The sequence below is a fragment of the Garra rufa genome, chromosome 9, assembly GCF_049309525.1.
Source record: "Garra rufa chromosome 9, GarRuf1.0, whole genome shotgun sequence".
NCBI lineage: Eukaryota > Metazoa > Chordata > Actinopteri > Cypriniformes > Cyprinidae > Garra > Garra rufa.
Genome location: NC_133369.1, coordinates 554731 through 562039, shown reverse-complemented (window position 1 = coordinate 562039; position 7309 = coordinate 554731). Strand labels below are relative to the sequence as shown.

At 37.1% G+C, this 7309-nt stretch overlaps 1 long non-coding RNA gene across 1 annotated transcript; it reads right to left on the bottom strand.

The window, feature by feature from the left end:
- Positions 1-3924: 3924 nt before the first annotated feature.
- Positions 3925-7025, bottom strand: LOC141343319 (uncharacterized). The gene is made up of 3 exons (XR_012356724.1): positions 6944-7025; positions 4804-4839; positions 3925-4264 (listed from the first exon to the last, which is right to left on the bottom strand). It is a non-coding gene; the product is annotated as an uncharacterized lncRNA (long non-coding RNA).
- Between the last annotated feature and the right edge of the window lie 284 nt (positions 7026-7309).

Here is a 7309-nt window from a genome sequence, read left to right as displayed (position 1 = left end):
AGGATAGGACAATATTTGACTGAGATACATCTATTTGAAATCAGAAATCTGAGGATGCAAAAAAATCAAAAAGACTGAGAAAATCACCTTTAAAGTTGTCCAAATTAGGTTCTTAACAATGCATATTACAAATCAAAAATTACATTTTGATATGTTTACAGAAGGAATTTTACAAAAAATCTTCATGGAATATGAACTTTACTTAATTTCTTAATGATTTTTGGCATAAAAAAAAATCAAAAATTTTGACCCATGCAATGTATTTTTGGCTATTGCTACAAATATACCCCAGCGACTTAAGACTGGTTTTGTGGTCCAGGGTCACATATACTTATATGTTCACTTTTTTAATTCTACAAGCTTAAATTGAGTACTAAGATTGAATTTACTCTTTTTTTTATTCTTGCCTGAACTAAATTATTTAATGTAGAAATGACATTTGTTTTTCTGTATTATTGGGTTTGCCACACTGGTATTTTGAGCGTGTGATAAATAATTAAAAGGAGAATGAATCCAAATCAAAATGTCAAAGTACTTTATATATAAAAAGGGTTTGCTTGAGCACCCAGCCATGTGGTTCAGACCAAAGAAAGAAAATGAAATGCTGAAACTATCAACAACAGAAAAACAAAATTAATCTGAAGAAAAGTACTTTCCCTTGAAGCAGTAAAGCTCAGAGGGAGGAAGCAGGCGGATGAACGTCCCGCAGCAGAAAACCATCTGGAATCTGTTGTGTGTGTTTGTCTGCTTCAGCTCGTTTCAACAGCCTCTGCTCTTTAAAAACAGGTATGTGTGCACTATTAAATGACTATTAGTAAGCATTACTATTTTACGCTGTAATGTTTGTTTATGAGCCTAAATTCATTTACGCTGACATGCTTTTATCCTTTCAAGCATTAGGCTTTGTGTCACTATTACACAGGAAAGAGGTTTCCAGCCCCTTTTTCTATTTTTGCATGGAACATTCTCAGATTTTGTTGAGAACAGATGACACAGATTTTGAACAGATTTTTAGGCCTTTTTAACATGCATTATTTTATTTGAAACTTTGATCTTTAATTGAAACAGCTAATCATGGTTTACTCAGGATCAGTGTTATGTTGCTGTGTGGCTCCTATCTGAAGGAATCTCTTCTGACTGAAATGAAGAGCACAGCATTCATTCTGTTGGTCATCTGGAGCTGTGCTGTGTGTCATAAAGCAGTAACTTACCGTTCTGCCAGTTTTTACCTTAGATATTCTGATTATTAATAAGTAAATAATTATATTCTTAATAATTATTAATTACTAATAGAGTTCAAGTTAAAACTCAGAGTTGGTTGAACCTCCTTATTGAAACAGGCCCCAGGTGTGTTTAACTAGAGTTGACTCTAAACTCTGTGGGCCTCCAGGAGTTTGTCATCCCTGAATTAGAGTAAAGAAAAAGATCAGGGGCCGTATGTATAAAACTTCTAAGAAATGCTCTTAAGAGTAGTCTTAAACTTTGCCTTAAGTGTCCAAAAGTTCTTAGTAAGAAGTAGGACTTTTTTAAGAGTAGGAGACTTTTATTAAGAATCTAAAAGCAATTTTCAGTAAAGTTTGAGACTGATTCTTAAGTTCTGATTTAAGTGTTGTAAATTAAGGACTACAATGATTGAAACACAAATGGACCTCTGAATCAGCCAATAGTGAGCTGCTCATGTGAGTCACAGCAGCACAACACCAATTATTTGATGGAACTACAATACAAACATTTAATTAAGACACTATTTAATATTTCAGTGTATTTAAACAAATGCTTTGCATCGTGGAAAATTATCACAAATTATTATTGATGCTTTGAAATCCATGTCTCCTCATTTACAGTTGGAGCAATGATGTGAACAGCTCCAAGAACTCAAAGAAAGCCCACAAACTTAAAAGTTTCTTGTTTTGCAGCTTGGTTTGACGGTCAGTTGGAAAGTCAATAAACTGCCTTTAAGTTGTGGCCAAGAGAGAGAAAAAAGTGTTACTGATTTTGTAAGCATATTGCATATTTGCTTGGAGTCAATTGTTGTACTTTTATTTTTTTGATAATAATGCAGTAAAATGTGTCATATTTTTTTGGCATTTCTGTCCTACAAAGAAATTATGAACACATGCAAAAACAAGAGAGGACCAACACAAAATTAATAACTGATTATGTTGTATTCAATGTCAATGTTGACAGTTTAGTGATTTTGTCACTAGATTTGTTGACGTCCTTCCCCCTTTTGAGACTTTGAGACTAAACCTTATTTAGATTACAACACTCTCCCACTGATATATTTATATTATATAGATCAGTGAACTCACCATTATGTCCTCATCAGCTACATTGTGTGACTGTTTTAACTACTTTCAATTGAAAGCAGTTAGCAACATTGATCAGTGTTTTCTCATATTTTGATGGTTTAAGTGAAATGTGAGGTCATTAAAACCCTCCACACATCACTTTTGGTCACTGATGTGTTTGGTGAGGTTAGTGTCACAATATTTAAGACCCTGCTTACTGTGTCATCACCAGTGCTTTGCTGCATTTTTACAATCTTTCAAATTTTCCAGTGAAAATAAATAAACAAACATATTATTGCAGCTAGAGCATTGATTTGTAGAGTGGATTAAGTTATTATGCTTATTACTTGGTCAATTGCTAAAATAAATACATTAAAGAATGCTTGATGGTCACGATTGTATCATTTTATCAACTCCATATCATCATATAACTCCAATATGTCATATGTGTATTGTAAAGTGTGTGTTTCCTCCCTTTGGCTGCCATTGTGTTACTCCTAACTAGGTTAGGAGACCTCTCCAACTCTCTTAAATAATTTAGGAGCTGAGACCTAGTCTTAACACTTAAGAACTTTTATGAATCACTCTTTATCTTTAGTCCAGAAATAAGAGTAAAATTACGTCACTCTTAGAATTTTGAAACACTTAAGACTAAAATTTGACTCTGAGAAGCTTTATACATACGGCCCCAGGTTTGCATGGTTCTCACTCAGGCAAATAAAACTTCAGGATCATAGATCCCACGCTTTAGGCCAAAACAAATCAAGCTACGATACGGTGCTTCAGCGTGAACGGTGTTGTTTATTCGACACAGGCATCAATGCATCACTAACAACCGCTGAACAGACATAAAAAAATGTTTCCACATCATTTCTCACCAACAGCACACAAAAAGGACATTTCTTAACAGGACAACACTAGACAGCATCATGAAAAGGATTGAACTGCTGGAAAATCAACATGAACTCCTGTGAGATCAGTGCTGGAGCAAATACATCAAGATACGGACAGCGGACTCATCTTAATGACATTTATCCCAAAATATTGTATTACATAATTACCATTTTCTGTATGATTTTATATGTTTAAAGTAAAAAAAGACAACTGTAGAAGGTTAATAGTGCATTTAAAAAAAAAAATCACAAAGCTGTGGAAGAAAAATTCATTTTACTTATCATATGTGCTTATGAAACATTGTGTAAGTTTCTGCTTTATCTAAACCTGCTCTGAAGATGACATGAGGTAAAGGTATCAGGGCCCCAAAACATAAAGATTTGAGTCTTGGAAGTATGATATAGTAGAAAGTAGGGATGCACCGATCCGAATCGGCCGATCACTTGCACTTTTGTCAGTAAAGCCGGTTCTGTAATCAGCGGTAAATGCCATCAGGTGCGTGATTTCACGTTGAGCCGTATATACTACACACAGCCGTTGTTTACCGACGAGCTGCGCAAATCCATGTTCATTATCAGTGTGAATGTGCGCAGCTCGTCAGTGAACAACGGCTGTGTGTAGTATATACGGCTCAACGTGAAATCACGCACCTGATGGCATTTACCGCTGATTACAGAACCGGCTTTACTGACAAAACGCGCAAGTGATCGGCCGATTCGGATCGGTGCATCCCTAGTAGAAAGCATTTCTCTGTTTCCGTACTATGTGTGGAAAATTACCGGCTGTTAGGAGATGTAACCTTGAAGACTAGGGAAGAGATATAAAAGTGGAGGAAACCTTCCCTTCTTTGTCACACTCTGCAGCAACCTGTGTTTCTGTGTCTGACCTTTCTTGCAAGAAATTAACCTTTAAAAAGACCCTAAGAGTGAATTTGTCTCTTATGCGATGAGAGTCGTTGGATTTTTGCCACGACAAAGCATACTGCAGATGTAGTTTACTGAACTTGTAGCGAAGGCATCGCTCGGGTCTTCGAGACTGTGAAACGGGGACATCGTTGATGCTCAGATGTGCTCGCTGACCTGGGGAAAGAAAATGATTTTATGTCTGTTTTGCCACAGTAAATCCAGTAAACCTCCTAAAACTTTGTTATAACAGTATCTCTCCCGACCTGGTCGTCAAGATCCAGAGCCCTGCAAGTGTTGCAAATCTAGTCATCTAAAACACTTAATGAAGTTTAATCATCAGCTTAGTAAAAGAGGCTCCATGATCTGAATTAAATTTGATTAGGGAAAACATCTAAAATGTGCAGTGTTGTGGTACTTCTGGAGCATGTTTTTCAGTTCCTACCAATCCTGATTGAAAAGAGACAGACAGTGTGACCAGCGGAGCAGGATGAGAACAGATGAAGCACAGGAGGCTGATCTGTGAGTCTCATGCTGGTGTGTTGATCTAGCGAATGTCTAGCCCTGATCAGACCACTGACAGGCCTGCCAGGCGAGAACGATTCGCCGCTCAGTGCTAATGACAATAAACCAAGCTGCTTTCTGTGGGTCTTCACATAGAGCAGGTGTGAACATCCTAACCCTAATAAAACACCCATCCCTGAAAGAAGACTCACCAGAATCAACAGCAGTCTTTGTGCTCTGTAAGGCTGCTGTAAGAGAGCAGAACAGTTTGTATGAATAGAAAAATATTTTCATAGACTACAAACCCCATTAGCAGAATAATATTCTCATAAATGTAAAACCTAAGAGTAGGGCTGGGCGGTATGACGGTATATATCGTTACCGCGGAATGAAATGTGTACCGTAAAAGAATTTTTTATTCCGTGTATACCGCGAAATGTAAACAACTCACGTGCAGCACGCGTGAGGCTGAGACTGGTCGAACCGTTGAATGCAAGACTGAAGGATACGCTGGGAGGTTGTAAAAACATGGAAAAGGAGAAACGAACAGACGAGGAGGGCTCAAAAGAAAATGAGCAGGAGGAGCAGTGTTTCCCCTACCATTATCTTAGGGGGGAGGCCCGCCCCGCTTGAACGTCAAGTTCATTTTATTTTCGATATAGCGCCAGATCACAATAGAAGTCATTTAATGCCTAGTTCAGACTTCATGATTTCAGCCCCGATTTTGACTCGCCGACAGGTTTTGAGAAATCGCCGACAAATGCCCGAAATCACAGGCAAATCGGTGCTCGTTCACGTGAGTAACAATCACACAGTGTGAACTATCAAAGATGCGATCTGAGAGAATCGCCCGTGAGATATTTGGCATGCTAAATATCTGGACCTGTCGGCGATTCAAAATCATGCCGTGTGAAAGGTGATCTGACTGAAAATCACATCGGCGATTACCTACAGCCAATGAGACAGCAACATCCAGACCAGCGGGAAGTTGGGGAGGAGTTACGAAGGTATAGATCACAATATCAACAAGCATAGTTTCGCTTCTTTTCTTTTCGCTGCAAATGAGTGCACATACAATTTGTATGACAAGCTTCTTGCGGGCTACCATTTTTTATATAATAACCCTAGTCTCACGTGAGAACTTGCACGCCTGACCTCGCGTTGTTTCCATGTCACTTCTCGCGTGTGTTTGGTTGTGAGACGTAGTTTGCGGACCGGGACAAAGTTGTCGGTGATTCTTCCTATTGTAAAGTCATGCAGTGTGAAACCCCCTGTCGCCGATCCACCGTGCAGCGTGAACACAGCAGTGACGGAATGCTACCCCAGATAGTCATGCAGTGTGAAAACATCTGTGACGCGATTGCTTTGAAAATCGTGCAGTCTGAACTCGGCATAAGGTTATCTTTCCTACAGAACAAGTCTATACATTGTTCTTTTATTAAACAAACTAAATTGCCTTATGCTATTTATCTTATTTACACGAAGGCATGTCATTTCTGTCTCTACACTGTCACGCGTTTACAATGTCTCCTCCACGAAAACACGGACTGGATCGCGCACTCATTCATAAAAACGGAATTTACTATAGCGCGGAATGCCACGTAAATTCGTCAATATTACAATATTAGTCTTGTATTACTTTTGTACAGTATAATGTAGGTGTTTATATATTCCTATTTAAATAATTGACATAAAACAATATATATGATAAATAAATACATTACAACAAGATTAACCACTTAATTGTAAAAAAAAAACACTACAATTATTATTTAAACGTTTTAAACTGAATATAATTTTTCTTCCATGTATTGATTTTAACACTAAACCTCTGTTTGTTTGCCAAAAATTAAAAGGGTTTATTTTTCATTTGATTAAAAATAAATAAATGTTTATGCTTTCATTTGATTATCAGAAAAATTAAAACACATAAGAATTTCTAAAAAAAAAAAAAAAAAAAGGCAAAAGAGAGCCCTATTGTTCAAAATGTTAAAATAGAGAGTTTTGGACTTATTTTTTATAAATGTTTTCATTATGACACAAAGTAGGCTAAAGTACCGGGAAAAAAGTAGCGTTCGCTAAACCCTTTTGTACATTTTCTGGAATGACTACCTATATAAAAAACTGTGTCGTGAAAGATATCGTTACCGTGAAACAAAGTTTTGGTCATACCGCCCGGAAACCATCAGAGTAAACAATACATAAACAATCATATTCAAGTAACTCATCCACATCTGCTGCTTAAAGATAAACACAACAAAACAAATAAATTATGATATGCCTGATTTAGATCCCCAACAAATTACAAAAAGTACAGACGCACAAAAAAAAAAACAGACACACAAGACCTACTCTGCTGCTGCTGACACGCTGCTTCTTCTTCTTCTTGTTTTACTTCTTCTTCTTCTTTCAGGTTTTATGGCGGTTAAGGCGCATTACCGCCACCTACTAGACTGGAGTGTGGGCAGTAGAATGGCGTTGGGGACAGTGAAACTAACTTAAGCTAAATTATTAAACAACAACAACAACAACAACAAAACTTCATTGGATTGCATACGCATTTTAAATTCTTTCAATTAACCCAGTATTTTTTAGGTAATTTATTAATACCTTGTGCACTTTCCCAGATGTATTTCCCAATATATACTCAAGTGTCATATTTTGTTCTTTGATTTGTGTCTTTAATTCTACCCTATCATCCTCATAATTTTTGCATTC